Below are 17,199 nucleotides of genomic sequence, written 5' to 3'. Positions count from 1 at the left end.
CCGCCCGGCGCCCTCGCCCGCTCACCCGCCTCACCTGCCCGGGTGCCCTCACCGCCCCCCCCCTGCCCCGCGCCCTCGCCCGCTCACCAGCCTCACCCGCCCGACGCCCTCGCCCGCTCACCCACCTCACCCGCCCGGCGCCCTCACCCGCCCGCCTGCCCGGCGCCCTCGCCCGCCTGGGTGCCCTCACCCACACCCCCGCCCGGCGCCCTCGCCCGCTCACCCGCCTCACCCACCTGGTGCCCTCGCCCGCCTGCTTGCCCAGCGCCCTCGCCCGCCCGCCCGGCGCCCTCACCTGCCCGCCCGCCTCACCCGCCTGGCACCGTCGTCGCCTGCCCGCTAGGCGCCCTTGCCCGCCCGGGTGCCCTCACCCACCCCCTCCACCCGGCGCCCTCGCCTGCTCACCCGCCTCACTTGCCTGCCCGCTCAGCGCCCTCACCGCCCTGGTGCCCTCACCCGCCCCGTCACCCGGCGCCCTCGCCCGCTCACCCGCCTCACCCGCCCAGCGCCCTCACCCACCCACCCGCCTGGCGCCCTCGCCTGCTCTCCTGCCTCATGCGCCCAGCGCCCTCGCCCGCCCGGGTGCCCTCACCGGCCCCCCCACCCCGCGCCCTCGTCCGCTCACAAGCCTCACCCGCCCGCCCGCCCGGCGCCCTCGCCCGCCTCACCCGCACGGCGCCCTCACCCGCCCGGCGCCCTCACCCGCACCCCCGGCCAGCACCCTCACCCGCTCACCCGCCTCACCCACCTGGTGCCCTCACCCGCCTGCCCGCCCAGCGCCCTCGTCCGCCCACCCACCTCACCCGCCCCCCCGCCCGGCGCCCTCGCCTGCCCGCCTGCCTCACCCACCTGGCACCGTCGTCGCCCGCCCGCCAAGCGCCCTCACCCGCACCCTCTGCCCGACGCCCTCGCCCGCTCACCCTCCTCACCCGCCCGCCCGCTCGGCGCTTTCACCGCCCGGGTACCCTCACCTGCCCGGCGCCCTCACCCCCCTCGCCCGCCTGGCGACCTGACCCGCATGCCCCCCCCCGGTGACCTGAGCCTCACCTGCGGTGGTCTTTCAACCGCTTATAGCGAGGTGCGGCACCACCGAACACTTTCTTTTCACAATACTTATGTTCGTGGACTACGCCTTAATTCACCTTCTCCTACTTAGTTTGTGTTTCGCAACCAAGTATTATTATGTTTATCCTTTATACCAATGAACACCCATACTCATTCATTATCAATAGCAATTATAAACAAAGAAGACAATTGCACAGTATAAAGGGAGGGGCAACTCCCTGCAATATGAGTCTGCCCAAACCAATATATTATATAATCTTCACTTTTACAACGTACAAGCTAAATCTTGGGAAACCCCAAATTTACACTTAGTTAATTTTCACAACTTCGGCAAACTCGGTTGCCCAGCTCGTCGGCACCTCTGCACGGTCGCCGCACGACTCTCCAACCCGTCATTCACCTCGTCGCACGTCTTCACCGGTTCGCTCTTTGTTTGGTCGCAAATGCCCAAACCGTGTACACCTGCCCACATGCAGTCCCACTTGCCAACCTTTGACAAATGCCCAAATCGTGTGAATAGCACATAGTACCGCCTGCCCAACTCTACGACCTCTGATTCCAACCTTTGTTCACCTTCGTGCACACTTGCACGATGGGCGGGCGCTCACCCGAGTCGCCAAGACACCCACGCCAAGTCGTCGCACAATCCGGGCGCCCCTTCGCACAATGCGGGCGCCACACACCCGTGCACACCCTTCTCCAACCGGCGGGCGACCCTGCCCGCGCCCTTCACCCAAACTCAAGACAAGCGACTTGCTACCGTGCGGCTTCGCCCAAGAACGGGCGCATCTCCTACTGCGCCTTCCTTCCTTGTTACTACGCACCTTGCCTTGCGCCTTTCTTATGTGAGCGAAGATCTTCGAATGATGAGCGAGTGAGTTCGTTGCAAATGAGAGCAACGCTCCACCAATATATATCCAAGCGTGGGTGAAGTCTGGCTGCCCAGCCGACTCACCCAACACCCCAAACGCCATTGCAAATACTTTATTTTCATGTCGGCTTGCCTTACTTGTAGGTCGGCCTTCCAACATTTTGTTCCACGCTCCATACGCATATACATATGCCAAGCCTCTCCATATCGTTGCATTATGTCACACAATACTCCAAGAGAACCTCGCATGACCGTCGCATAAGTGTCGCAACCGCAGCTCGCCCGTGTGCGCGCGCCCGGGTCGTGCAGCCCAACTCGACATGCACGCCCGCACGCCCATGCCCGGTTCGCCCGCGCACCCGAGGACCTTACAGGGGGGGTGAGGCGGGTGAGCGGGTGAGGGCGCCGGGCGAGGGGGCGGGTGAGGGCACCCGGGCGGGCGAGGGCGCCGGGCGGTCGGGTGGCGAGGGCGCCTGGCGGGTGAGGCGGGCGGGCGGGCGAGGGCGCCGGGCGGGCGGGCGGGCGAGGGCGCCGGGTGGGGGGGTGTGCGAGGGTGCCGAGCGGGGGGGCGGGTGAGGGCACCCGGGCAGGCGAGGGAGTCGGGCGGTCGGGCGAGGGCGCGGGCGGGTGAGGCAGGTTGTCACGCCCCTACACCTGCGATAGTCTTCCAACTGCTTGTAGCAAGGTGCGGCACCACCGAACGCTTTCTTTTCACCAATACTAACATTCGTGGACTACGCCTACTTTCACATTAACATACTTAGCTTGTGTTTCGCAACCAAGTAAAATGCAATTATCCTTTATAATTAATGAAGCCCATACTCATTCATTATCATCATGCAATTATACCAAGAAAAATAACAATTGCAACAAGTATAAAGGGGAGGGGCAACTCCCCATAATGTGAGTCTGCCCGACAATTTTATTAAGAATATCATATTACAATACAAGTGTGTCTTGGCCGAACCAAGTCTCACACTTAACCAAATATTACAACAGAGAGGCCAACCTGCCTTTACAACATCTTGTGCATCTCTTGCACAAAGGACGGTGCTCACCGGAGCCACCAAGAATCCTTGCCAAGTCTTACACCAAGAACAGCACCTTCGAATCCACCCCGGACACCTCTGTCCAACCTTCGACTCAATTCCGAGCTCACCTTCCAAGTGTGCAACCCCTTAAGAGATGAGTGCATGAGATATGCGCATCTCTCTTCTATTTCTGCGCACTTCTTTGAACTCTACGAAGATGTGAAGAGTGAATGAATGATAAATGAGCTCTCAAGCTCTCTTATATATATGCACTTTAACTTGTTTTCACATGTGGGTTTACAAGGGGTGTGCAGCCCCTTGGCCGACCCCCAAAACCACATCCATGCGCCCATAAGCCTATGTACAAGTCGCTTATACATTTCTCCCCATCGCATATATATGTAATGCGCGCCAACACTTAGTCGCATAAGTGTTTGCTTATCGTTGCATTGTTTTGTCACATTTTCTCCGTAGCTCGTCGCACGCCCATGTCACCATGCCCGCCTGTCGTGCAGCCCTCGCCAGCCCGTCGTGCAGCCCGCGCCCACTTTGTGCGCCCGCACCCGCCCGTGCGCCCGCGCGCCCACCCGTGCGCCAGTCGACTACCCGTGCACCCGCGCGCCCATCGACTCGCCCGGTGCCCAACCGCGCCCGCGCTCGGGTAGAACTCGAGGACCTTACATCCTCCTCCACCTGAAATCGTTGTCGTCCTCGACAACATACCATCCCGGTAGCCATCCACCAAGATCATCACCAACCATGATGTTGACTCCTCTACACAAAGCAAACATCCTTGCAACATGTGTAGAGCCTCATCTCCATCATGCTTCGACTTAGTGACCAACTGCCACCAAGCTCACCATACCAAGGTATGCTCTCCATCAGATGTCATCTCGATCCATGATTACTGACCTCCTGTCTTCATCATGTGTCCTCATGTGAACTGCTGCCATGATACTCCAACATAATGCCAACACATCTCTGCCCACTGCATGCCCTCATGTCTCGAACTAGTCGGATGGCCAGTCCAACTACCACGCTCAAACCATGAGAGTGAACATCCTCATGCCACCGTCAGTCGTTTCTCAGAGCATCATGTCACATCCTTGACTCATCAAGAATCTATCTTCATAATCCATGCTCAGGTCCATGGAAACTCCATCCATCTCATCTGCAACATGCTGTTCATGATGTTTGGTGTCAATGTGCTACATGAAATCAGCCACATCTATCCCAACATCATCATGTGTTTGTGTGTCTCCTCCATATGAAGAGATCATCTTCTCAAACCGACTCTCGATGTGCCACATCTAGGTCCATGAAGCAATCTCCATCGTATCTACAATGTGTCATCCCTCAAGTCTGCCATAGAAACAAGTATGCACTTGTCTCATTTATCCATGTGTCAAAGTAGTTGAGTCTCGGCTCAACCCATGCCCAAGTGCAACCACCAAGGCACCATCATCATCGTTGTAACTCCATCACTCCAAAGTGTCTCATATCGATCTTCCACATCAAGTCACTCTTCCAAGCCATGCCCATACATGTACTTTGAAAGTATGCATCCCATACTGCATCAAAGTCCCTTGACCTCAGCTCCTCAATACATCAAATCCTCTAAGTCCACCATGTATGAAGTCCCTAAAAGTCACAACAACTCATGTCATCATGAGCTCCATGAGTCATCTCTAACCAACATCTCCATGTAGTAGGAATGCTCCATAATCTGCCCACAAATCCATCCAAGTCCATGGCCTTGTTGTACATAAGTGCACAACCTCTCCATCGGCTCATAAGTAATAAGTCTCCATGTCACACTAGCAAATCCTTCTGCACAACATTCCTACCCTAGCACTCCTCATTGGATGTCCATGACACCTCTACAAGTGCTCCCACACAATGTCCCTGCATAAGACTACCATGCTCCATGTTTCCAACCTGATGTCCATGACTAAGTTGCCCATGTAGTCCAACCAAGTAGACTCATTACAACCATCGGCCATCCTCATCCAAGTCTTCAATCTTCGGTTTAGTGAACTCGGTCACCCAACCAAATCATCATGTCATGAGTCCCTTCATCATAGCTCCTCCACCAAAGTGTCCACCAAGACTATCTCTTGGTCTCGGCCATGAGAAGTCCACCCAAGCATCACAAGTGTGTGCCCTCCTCAACTGTCCATGAATCATGCCGGGAACTTAGCCAATTCTCCATGTGGCTAAAGCATGACCCAATCCTCCATAACAATCATCAAGTTCCACCCTTGTCAAGGGCCTTTGTACCTTCTACCATAAGGTCACAAACAACCCCAACAACTCCTGCAACAATCGACAATCCTTGCTTCTCCATACAAGGCTCCATCATAGTCATCCATGGTAAGATCCTCCCTAGCATAGGCAAACTGACTTTGCCTCTTCCCGCATACGGTCCATCCACCAAATGCCCAAATGAAACACAAGTATCAACACTTACTTCATCATCATCATGAGGCTCTTCCTCATTCATCCATGTCCGCAAACTGCACGATCCTGGTACAACTTGATCATCCTCAAGTTCATCCTCCATCATGGTCATGTCTACAACATCTTCAACTGTCATGGCTTCCTCTTCCCGGTCAGCACAAACTGCAACTTCATCTTGCTCCATTGTCCAACCAAGTTGAAGAAGTTCATCTTCAACATTCCTTTCCAAGACTGCAAGCTGCTCTCGAATCCGGGGATTCTCTTCCTTCAACATCTTCAACCTGTATAAGGTAAGCAAGAGCTTCCCTTCACCTTCTCCCAAACTTGCCATGCCTTGTCGTTCAGCTTGGTCCAAGCACTAAGCTTCACCTCTGCTAAACTTGCTTCCACTGTCACGAGCAACCCTGCTCAAACCGAGTCTTGAAACTACCTTCAGCTGCTTCAACACCTGAACCTTGTTCAAGTCTCAATATCACCTGTCATCAACTTCCACGAGCAAACCTTGCTCTGATAAGCTCTTCACCGAGCTCTGATACCAACTGTCATGCCCCTACACCTGCGGTAGTCTTCCAATCGCTTGTAGCAAGGTGCGGCACCACCGAACGCTTTCTTTTCACCAATACTAACATTCGTGGACTACGCCTACTTTCACATTAACATACTGAGCTTGTGTTTCACAACCAAGTAAAATGCAATTATCCTTTATACTTAATGAAGCCCATACTCATTCATTATCATCATGCAATTATACCGAGAACAATAACAATTGCAACAAGTATAAAGGGGAGGGGCAACTCCCCGTAATGTGGGTCTGCCCGACAATTTTATTAAGAATATCAGATTACAATACAAGTGTGTCTTGGCCGAACCAAGTCTCATACTTAACCAAATATTACAACAAAGAGGCCAACTTGCCTTTACAACATCTTGTGTATCTCTTGCACAAAGGACGGTGCTCACCCGAGCCACCAAGAATCCTTGCCAAGTCTTACACCAAGAACAACACCTTAGAATCCACCCCGGACACCTCTATCCAACCTTCGACTCAATTCCGAGCTCACCTTCCAAGTGTGCAACCCCTTAAGAGATGAGCGCATGAGATATGCGCATATCTCTTCTATTTCTGCGCACTTCTTTGAACTCTACGAAGATGTGAAGAGTGAATGAATGATAAATGAGCTCTCAAGCTCTCTTATATATATGCACCTTAACTTGTTTTCACATGTGGGTTTACAAGGGGTGTGCAGCCCCTTGGCCGACCCCCAAAACCACATCCATGCGCCCATAAGCCTATATACAAGTCGTTTATACATTTATCCCCATCGCATATATACGTAATGCACTCCAACACTTAGTCGCATAAGTGTTTGCTTATCGTCACATTGTTTTGTCACATTTTCTCTGCAGCCCGTCGCACGCCCATGTCGCCGTGCCCGCCCGTTGTGCAGCCCTCGCCCGCCCGTCGTGCAGCCCGCGCCCACTTTGTGCGCCCGCGCCCCCCCGTGCGCCCGCACGCCAGCCTGTGCGCCCGTCGACCGCCCGTGCACCCGCGCGCTCATCGACTCGCCCGGCAGGACCTTACACGGGTGAGCGGGCGAGGGCACCGAGCGGGCGGGCGGGCGGGCGGGCGAGGGCCCCGGTCGGACGGGCGGGCGGGTGAGGGCGCCGGGCGGGCGAGGGCGCTGGGGGGGGGCGGGTGAGGGCACCCGGGTGGGCGAGGGCGCCAGGTGGGTGGGCGGGTGAGGCGGGTGAGCGGGCGAGGGCGCCGGGCGGGGGTGCGGGTGAGGGCACCCGGACGGGCGAGGGCGCTGGGCGGCCGGGCGGGTGAGGGTGCCGGGTGAGTGAGGCGGGTGAGCGGGTGAGGGCACCGGGCGGGGGGGCGGGTGAGGGCATCAGGGCGGGCGAGGGCGCCGGGCGGGCGGGCGGGTGAGGGCGCCGGGCGGGTGAGGCGGGTGAGCGGGTGAGGGCGCCGGGCAGGGGGTGCGGGTGAGGGCACCTGGGCGGGCGAGGGCGCCAGGCGGGCGGGCGGGTGAGGGTGTTGGGCGAGTGAGGCGGGTGAGCGGGCGAGGGCGTCGGGCGGGTGAGGCGGGTGAGCGGGCGAGGGCGCTGGGCGGGGGGGCGGGTGAGGGCCCCCGGGCTGGCGAGGGCGCAGGGCGGGCGGGCGGATGAGGGCGCCGTGCGGGTGAGGCGGGTGAGCGGGCGAGGGCGCCGGGCGGGCGGGCGAGTGATGGCACCGGGCGGGGGGGCGAGTGAGGGCGCCGGGCAGGTGAGGCCGGTGAGCGGGCGAGGGCGAGGGCACCGGGCGGGGGAGCCGGTGAGGGCGCCCGGGCGGTTGAGGTGGGTGAAGGCACCGAGTGGGCGGGCTGGTGAGGGCGCCCGGGCCGAGGGTTTGGGGGGAGGATTAGGCAGGTTGGGGAGGGCGTTGGGGGGGGGCGTTGTGGGTGAGGGCGCCCGGGCCGGAAGGGGGGGCGGGTGGGTGTGGGCGCCCGCGCCGGGCGCGGTGGGTTGGGTAGGGGGCGCCTGGGCCGCCGGGGAGGGGTTTGGGGGGGGGGGGGGGGGGGGGGGGCGGGTGGTGAGCTGGTGGGTAAGGCCGCCCGCGCTGGCTGGGGGGGTTACGAGGTCGTCCAGGCGGGGTGCCGGGTGAGGGCGCCCGGGTTGGGAAGGGGGGGGGTTTGGGAGTGTTGGGGCGCATGGGGTTGTGAGGGCGCCCAGGAGGGGGGGTGGGTGAGGGCGCCCGAGGGTGTGGTGGGAGGGTTGGGCCACTGGGGCGGTCGGTGGGGCGATTGTTGATCATACAAATAAAAAATTTATGATATATTTTCATTGTTAATTTAAGTTAATATGTTTTTATTATTTACTGATTTCTATGTTTCTATTTTTCAGGAAAATGGCATCAAAGAGAATTTCAGTGAATCTTTCTAGACCAAAGACTCTTAAAGTTGCATTTTTAAGAAACATTGGTGAACGAACTCCACCTGAGCTCATGACTACAAATCTTTCAAGTGATAAGAAGATGATTTCAGACTAGAAGAATTCGAAAGAAGTGAAATTTCCATCAAGAATCTGGTATGTGAAAGAAAAAGAAAAGACAAATGTGAATATATATCTATATATTGATATACAGAATGAAAATGGAAATTTTGAGGTGATGGGAAGAGTCATAGATATGTGTTCGGTACCAGACACTGAAGTTGTTTACATACTTACAAAGGCTCCCAAGTCACATGAAAGGATTAAATACCGACTATCATATTCATTGTATGACACGAGAGAGGTATCTACAAAGTTGTGTAAACAAATCTTAAATGAGATGACACAAAACATCGTAAGTATTGTTATTTATATTTGTATTTTGCGTTCTTGAAAGTGTCTCGCTATATTTTTTAGCTTTGTTTTTTATTGACATACGATATTTTGTTTGGCAGAATTTTGTTGAAAGTTGTTCAATTAGGTTAGGAGGCATTCATTTCATAGAGCATGATATCATGAAAGTTGTCAGCAGTTTTTACTCAGTGTCAGAAGAAGATATGGAAAATAGGCAAAATGTAGTAATTGATGATGCTACAAAACTACATCCAAAGAATCAGAAAAAAAGGCCTCTGGTGGATAAATCTAGCAAGGGTAAACAAGTTACTTTTGATAACGATGAAGTTGAAATTGACAGTGAAGCATATGTTGTCATTACTGAAGATGACATTGGAACTGAGAAGAGCCATAAAAAACCAAAAATAACAATGCCCAAGAATAAATCTATTGGGAATGTTATGACCAAGAAAAGTAACGCTGAAAATTTTGATGCAGTCATAACCAGCAGTCAAGAACCTAGTGAAACTTCAAAAAAAAGCAGAGAAATCATTACACCATGAGCTGATTTAGAGGATGACATTATCAAAACAAAACAAAATGTCATTCGAGAGAATTTGACAAAGAGAAACTTAATTGATGGTGGTCGCACATTTCAGCTTAATGTCAGGCAAACCTATAAAGCAAGTGAAGGACAATGTCAATATCAAGTTAGAAAGTCACATCATCTACATGTTCACAACTTGAAGACATTGATGAGGTACAATCCATATGCTCATGTGGTTAGTTATGTGCTTCTTGTTGATCCACTTCAAGTTCCCAACAAAGAAGCATTTGATAAGTCAAAATGTTTTGAATATAATTATTATGTGCTTGGGGGGAACCATTCTGTAGAAGCTCAAAGACAATTGATGGATGAATATCCTAATAACCCATGTTTTGAAACAATGAAATGTATCATTTACGCTGGTTTATCAGATACAGAAGCAAAGTTAGTGGCATGGGATCATAATTCAGATAATGAATATAGGATGTCTATGACTTTCATCCAAAGGGTTAGATTTATTCATAGTGAATTTGAAGAAAAATGTGGTGGGGATAGGGTAAATGTTACTGCAGATTTCCGAAAGGAATGTTGTATGGAAATAGGATATCAAATTGAAGAGAAAACAAATTCAAAAGGTGGAAAAGAAAACAAACATAGTGATTTATTAAGAGGTGTTGATAACATTTTCCAATTGGCATTTAAAACTGGAGATGTTTGGAAGTTGATTGATGAGATTTTTACCATGTGGGAAGACATTGCCATTAAAAACCAGAAGGTCAAAAAGTCTAAGCCATTGATATGTGGCAATAGTAAATTAGCTCCTGAAATGAAGCAGCTTCCAGATGATATGACTATCACACCTTGGAGGGCGATGCAAGGAGTGAAAGATGATAAAATTGTCAAAACAATATTATCTCGTGTGAGGTCAAGGGAATTATCATTGGAGGAAATGTCTGAAGAATTTCAAAAGTAAGTTTGTTGAATTATTTTTATTTATTTCTAGATTATAATTATATTTTAAATAAAACATGTTGTTCTTCGTAGTACTTGTTATACATATCATTATATTAACTTTTTGTTACTTTATCTATGCAGTCACAAAGTTTATATGAAAATTCAAGAACAAATGGTTAGATTGTTGAATGAAGATAGTTGGGATGATGTTGTACGCAACTATCCCGATTCAAGTTCTACATCAACATTAAAAGCTTTTTATCTTGCATTTAAAAAGGTATCTTGATTTATACATTCATTTTTATTTACCTGTGTACTGTTTTTAATTTATAACTTAGACATATATTTGTTTATTTTATAAAAGATGAGGAAGGATGATAATGGAGCGCCAGATAGCTTCAAAACCTTTATTGAAAAAATAAAGATCGAAATAATAAAAAAGCAACGTATTAAGAATGTTCAACTTGATCCAAGTCTTAATCATTTCATTTGGAATGGGCTAGACACTATTCAATATCAAGTATTACAAGGCGACTGTGAAGACATTGCTAAACTCACACCTAAAGGGATTATGCCCTAGTCATTGCAGATATTCCCCATGGTTTCAATATTCCAAACATTGACTATGATAGTGACCCTTATACTTATCAATCTTTTAGTAAAGTGGTCATGGGATTTGTAGAAGTCACGTCATCACCATTATGGAGATTTGTGACATTTCATTCAGACACACAATTGGCATTGATATTGTCAAGCTTCAAGGGGAAAACAAATTCAAGGATGCAGCTTACATGGTAAGACGTTTAAAATGTATATTTGATTAATGTTGAAAAATTTATTTATGTACAAGTTAATTCAACTTTTACTATTTCATGTTACAGGAAAAAGCCAAATCTTCTTAACAATGAAGATCAACAATTTATAAATGATTGTGAGTTCATTCATATTGATAGTTGGGCAAAAGATGATAGCCATATGTCTATGATTTTTAATCGGGTAGACGGAAAGAGTCATAGCCAAATACTGACTTATGATGCTGTTGTGAGAAAACTAACGTATGAAGAAAAAGAAGCAAAATGAGAGATAGTTAACATTTATCAAAAACCACAATTATTGATTAACTATCTTATAGACATTTGTTCGGATGAAGGAGATTGGGTTCTGGATTTATTTTCTGGCTCAAGTAAGTTTTATTATATGGAATTGAATTTCAATATGTTATTTTTTAATTAATATGTCATTGTACTAATTTAGTTCATTATTTCTTTTGTGCTTGATAATTAGGTACAACACTAGCATGTTGCCTTCAAAAAGGAAGAAATTGCATTGCAATTGAAAAAAGATCTAGTACAGTGCAATTTCATTCAGCAAAGAATTAATTCTCTTCAATTTCTTCCAGATGCAATGCAAGAAATTGGGTTGAAGAAAGGGGACTTTAGTGAATCACGTGTGGCAAAAAAGGCAAAGGAACCCCAACCACCATTACATGGAATGTTTGGAAAGACATACATTGGGAGATTCGCAGACATCAAAGACCCATTAGAAGAGGAATATGAGCAAAATGAAACAGAAAATATTGTGGAAGAAGACAATGATGAAACTTTAGAGGACGAAGAGTTTGGATTACGTGACATTGTTGATTAAATTTAAGTTATGCTTGTAAATCAAGCTTTGCAATGTTTTGACTTTGACATTTTATGAGAAGAATAAACACTCAATTAGGGTTGTTATACATTCAATATTTGTAATATGTGATTTTCGCATTGATTTTTAAGTTAATCATTATTTTTTGAAAAAAAAAAGTGATTATTATTATTTTTTTGACATGAAATTCATAAAAAAAGCTATTATTTTACCATTTTTAGTTAAAATTATTGTATAAAAATTGTGATTTTGACATGTCAATTCTAGCAAAAAATTATCAAAACGTGTAGTTTTTTAGTTATATTTATGTTAAAAATGGTTATTTTTATGTCCATTGTTAAAAAATATTGTTTTTTAGAAACAATTATTTCATGTGGATTGAAAATTTAATTAAGGATGTATAAATATGTAGAATATCGAAAATTCTAAATATTGACCTCCTAATTTAAAAATGCAAAACAATAAAAACCTCTCTAAAAAAAAGTTAAAATAAAAATAAAAAACAAGAAAATGTGAAGAAAACGACCACTTCAAAAATGATCAAATTTACAAAATAATTATTTACATTTTATACATTAGAAAATTTAAAGCCAAAAAACAGGTCTTTTAAAAAAAGGGGGTGATGCAGAATACTCACTTTTTTAAATCAGCATGAAAATCACTACCATTTTAAAACGATTCTAAAACGTAATGTACATAAAAAAATTAAAGTGCCAAAAATTATGCTCTAAAAAAAACATGTTCGTTCTGCATCACCCATTTTCAAAATCAGGTCACTTTTTTGCTATCTCTACGAAACGGGTAACAGTATCAGTTCTCGTTTCAAAGTTTACATTGTTAAGGGTCCTAAGGTTAAAAATACCCCAAAGATTGGATTTTAGGGGTGCATCTTCTTTTCATCCAAGGGACCACAAACAAAATTGCCATAATCCTAAAGAAGCATAAGGTCCCCTAAATCTTTAGACACCTTAATACCATTCAGAGCTCCTTAAAATCTGTTAAAGACCCAGTGGACCCCAAGGATATGAAAGGTGTTTATGTTATCCCTTGTTCTTGTGGAACCCCTTACATTGGTGAAACTGGTCACTCAATAAATAAGAGGATTCATAAGCACACAACTGACATCAAGCATGAGAGGACCCGCTCCTCAACTTTGGTAGAACATGCGAAAAGACAAAACATCACATATGCATTGAAGAGGCCCGAGTCATTGCCAAGATTGATCAATCTTATCATCGCAAGTTTAAGGAGGTCATAGAAATTGAAAGGAGGCCCAAGAACCTAAACAGGGATGATGGGTGGAAAATTAACAACGATTGGATCCCTGCCCTTTTCTCTTAGCCTTTTTTTTCCTCCTCTCTCTTGATTCATTTTGTGGTTTCATTTTCTTTCTTTTCTTTCCTTTTTATTCTTTTTATTTTTATCCCCTTGGACCTTGAATTATTTTTTTCAAATCTCTCTTTTTGTCTCCTATTATTTCTCCTAGTTGGATATATCGTTATTTATTCCCTTAACTTTGTATGAGTTATTTTTGACCCTTTAGTTATTTTACTTTTTATTTTTACTTTATTTATTTTTTAATCAACCCTTGATTTTGGGGTTTATTATTAATTTTAGTTAATCTACGGATTAAAGTATGGTTAAAATCATCATTATTTTGTTAAATATATATATTTTAATACTTTTCCTCATACATGTGGGCAAAAATAGGTTATAGACCCTGTATCATAGATTAGGAATGAATTTTATCATATTCCATATATATATATATATATATATATATATATATGGGGTTATTGGTTTACATTTTAAAATTAAAAACATAAAAGGAGAATAATTTTCTCTTAATTTTTGGTCGAGTTAAAAACAACCGTTACATTATAGTAGTTGGAATAATCTTTTTTTCTCTCTCTACTTACCCTGATGCCACGATCTAATGATGAAGCACACTGGTTGATTCGAAACACGTAAACAAATGAATTTCGATGTGATTATCACAGAAAAGAATCTGACATATTCACAATATTTTCAATTTAAATAAATAATATTAAATATTTATATTAATTTTTAATTAATAAATTATTTTAAATTTAATTAAATAATATTAAATATTTATTTTAAATTTAAATTTAAATTTGATCAATTAATTTAGTGAGTGCTTTGGGCGTCATCTAATGAAACAAGGAATCCATCGGATGGTCAAAAGTCGCTGGAATCTGGCCAATTTTTTTCAAGAAATCTCTTAATCACACTTTTTGAATCATATTTTTGATGGTGAAAATAAATTCAACACCATCAAAAATTTATAACTCACCCAAAATCATAAATTTTTATAACTGTAACCTAAATTTATAAATCACCCAAAATCATAAATTTTTATAACTGCAACCTGAATTTACAATAAAATTGTCGCAGATTTTATCAAAATCTGGCCAAAATTTACACGATTTTCGAGAGAGAAAAGCAAGCTGGTTAGAGTACGGCGTTGGGGCTATCGGAAAGACCGCATTTGTAACACAGTCAACCGTCTGCATTAATTAATGTCACAGTTCAATCACAAAGTAGAAACCGACATTAGCGTGTGATATATCCGACACATACTGTGGACATGATGGATATGGTTTTGTCGAAGAAGACATAAAGTAGTGGCACCGAAAGTGTGATAACAATGTTGAACCTAACCTAACCTACGCCCCGCTCCACGATGGTAAAGTTGAATTAATGTGGGAATGTTATTAACAATAGCAAAGTTTGAATTAATGTGGGAATATTCATAACGTACATTCCCACCATTGGAGTTTACGTTGATAATAATTAAAAATTAATTATTGTAATATTTGGAGGTTTGTTTAATGCTTTATTAAATCAGTGGTAGTCTATATGTTTGAATGTAATGGTATCAACATAAATATATTAGGACAGTGCTAGATATGGGTGTAGTGGCATGTTAGTCTAACTTTTTTCTTGAATAATAAAATGTGTAATTTAGTGATTAATTTTTTTTTGTTTTTTCTTTTATGAAATTGGATGGTATAATTTTTTATTAGATAATAGTTTGTTGCGTTGTTTAGAATGTATTTTGAATATATCAAAAAGATGTAATTTAATTACAGAACAAATGTTTTTTAAATATATTTTGAATATTAAAAAGATATAGTTTAATTTAGAGAAGAAAAGAAATGTTTTTTTTAACAGGAGTTAAATAATATAATTTTAAGTAAGATTATGAATTTATGTTTGTTTAAAATATTTTTTTGAATACATAAATGGATTCAATACTTGAAAAATCTATACGACACTTAAATTTTACTATTAAACAACTTAAACTCAAACTTTAAAAAATCTCACTCGAATTTTGGTTAAAATTAACTAGAAAAAAAATACCCAGAAAAGACCATTTATCTATTACTTAGAGTAAGCCTATAAAAAATGCACAATCTAACTTATGAAATGAATTTTTTCACTTGAATTCGACCATACAATTTCAAGCAAAATTGTGATATCTTGTTGTTTAAAATACATTTTTGAATGCATAAATGGATTAGACACCCTAAAAAGGACTTTGGGCACTTGAATTCTACAAATTAAAATCAAAATTTTAAATACTTTGTTTGAATTTTGATTGAAAATAACTATACAAAATACCTTGACAAAAGACCATCTCACAACACGAACTTGTAATTCCAACACATCTTTATAGTATTCCGCTAGCCAAACTAATCAAGAAAATGCCAAAAAAAAAGACTAAAAGGTAAAAAATTTAGACAACTATACATTACAATATTTCCTAACAATGTCAATATTTTACCAAATAAATCTAGTGTTGTGGGTTATTCTCATTTATCTCTTGTTGTGGGTTATTCTTATTTATAGATATGATTTAAAAATATTGATACATTTTATTTGAAATTTGATTAAATTTTGTTAAAATTATAAAAATGCGTTATTAACTTTATAAATTTGAATGTTTCCATTTAAAAATACAATTTAAATAACATAAAAAAATATAATTTCATCGATAATTATATCAAATTACAATAAAAATAATCAAAACATAAAATATATAAAATAAATTATGAATAACCATTATTTTAAGACTTATACCTATGTAGTTTTGAGGACAGATGATGGGAACCTTATAACCCATGCTCTTGTAAAGGCAATCCTACTATGATCTATGTGGATTGGAACCACTGGGATAAAAGGAACAAACCGTTATGTTATGCATAGCCTTTTTCTTTTGATTCACAATTTGAACATTATATTATAGGATTATCATAATCCATTCTAAATTCTCTTGTTAGAAGATATATTTATATTAATTAAATTAATGTTACAAACACAAATAAATATATATGAATGTATTTTTAAAATAGGGAAATTATCTTAATTAATTTAGTTGAGGAAATTTCTCAATCATACTAATATATACATAGTTAGTTAGAGAATATTATAAGAATTTAGTTGACTTGTTAGATAATATTATAAGAATTTAGTTGACCTGAAATGTATTCTAAATAATAAAAAATAAAAAATAATTAATCTGTAATAAGGAGCATTAATCTCCAAATTAGTCAAACTCATCATTTCATCGGAAATCTTTCTTAGCTACATGATTTACAAGGTCAGGTTAACTAGTGCGGTTTGCACATATAATAATGTGAGGTTAAATGAAGTAGGTTATTTTTCTGCCCATTTCAACTTACCCAGGTGAATTTTGGTCGTCAGTCTTCCTAGCTCTCGTCCTGCCTTCGTGACCTCCTCATGATCTCCTTAGTTGAATTTAGGATGTCATTCTAGATTAAACCATATCATATGCGATTTCATATCGAACTAGAAGGGATTACAAGATGATGGAAATCACTGGTAAGAGGCATTTAAATTTATTTGCAGAATGATGTTTTTGTTTTATATATGCTTCTGTTTTGGATTCTCATGACCTTTATCCAGGTTTGTTGAAGAAAACTGATAGAAAAATCTTTGTTACATTTCTCTTTTAATTTTCATTGTGCAATTTTTTTTCTAATCGGATTGGCTATATTTTATGCAAAAATCTTTTAGGACTCAAAACAATTTATCAAACCATATTAGATTCTTTAGGCCATCTGCCTTGCTTGACCTCCTATGAACAGACTAAGCCAAAAAATGATCTAATTTCAAATGCAATTCTAGTTCAAACCAAAAGGGATTGCAAGATGATGGTAGTCACTGGTAAGAGTGATCCGGATCTTGGGGGGAGGCCCCAAAGATCTTAAAAATTCAAATGGATCTTAGGGGGAGGCCCCCAAGATCTAAAAATTTGAAATGCCAGAAGAAAAAGAGGA

This window comes from Pinus tabuliformis, chromosome Q (assembly GCF_031772625.1).
Source record: "Pinus tabuliformis cultivar Carrire ecotype Pingquan chromosome Q, CPIR1, whole genome shotgun sequence".
Taxonomy (NCBI): domain Eukaryota; kingdom Viridiplantae; phylum Streptophyta; class Pinopsida; order Pinales; family Pinaceae; genus Pinus; species Pinus tabuliformis.
Note: the sequence above shows the minus strand (reverse complement) of the source record.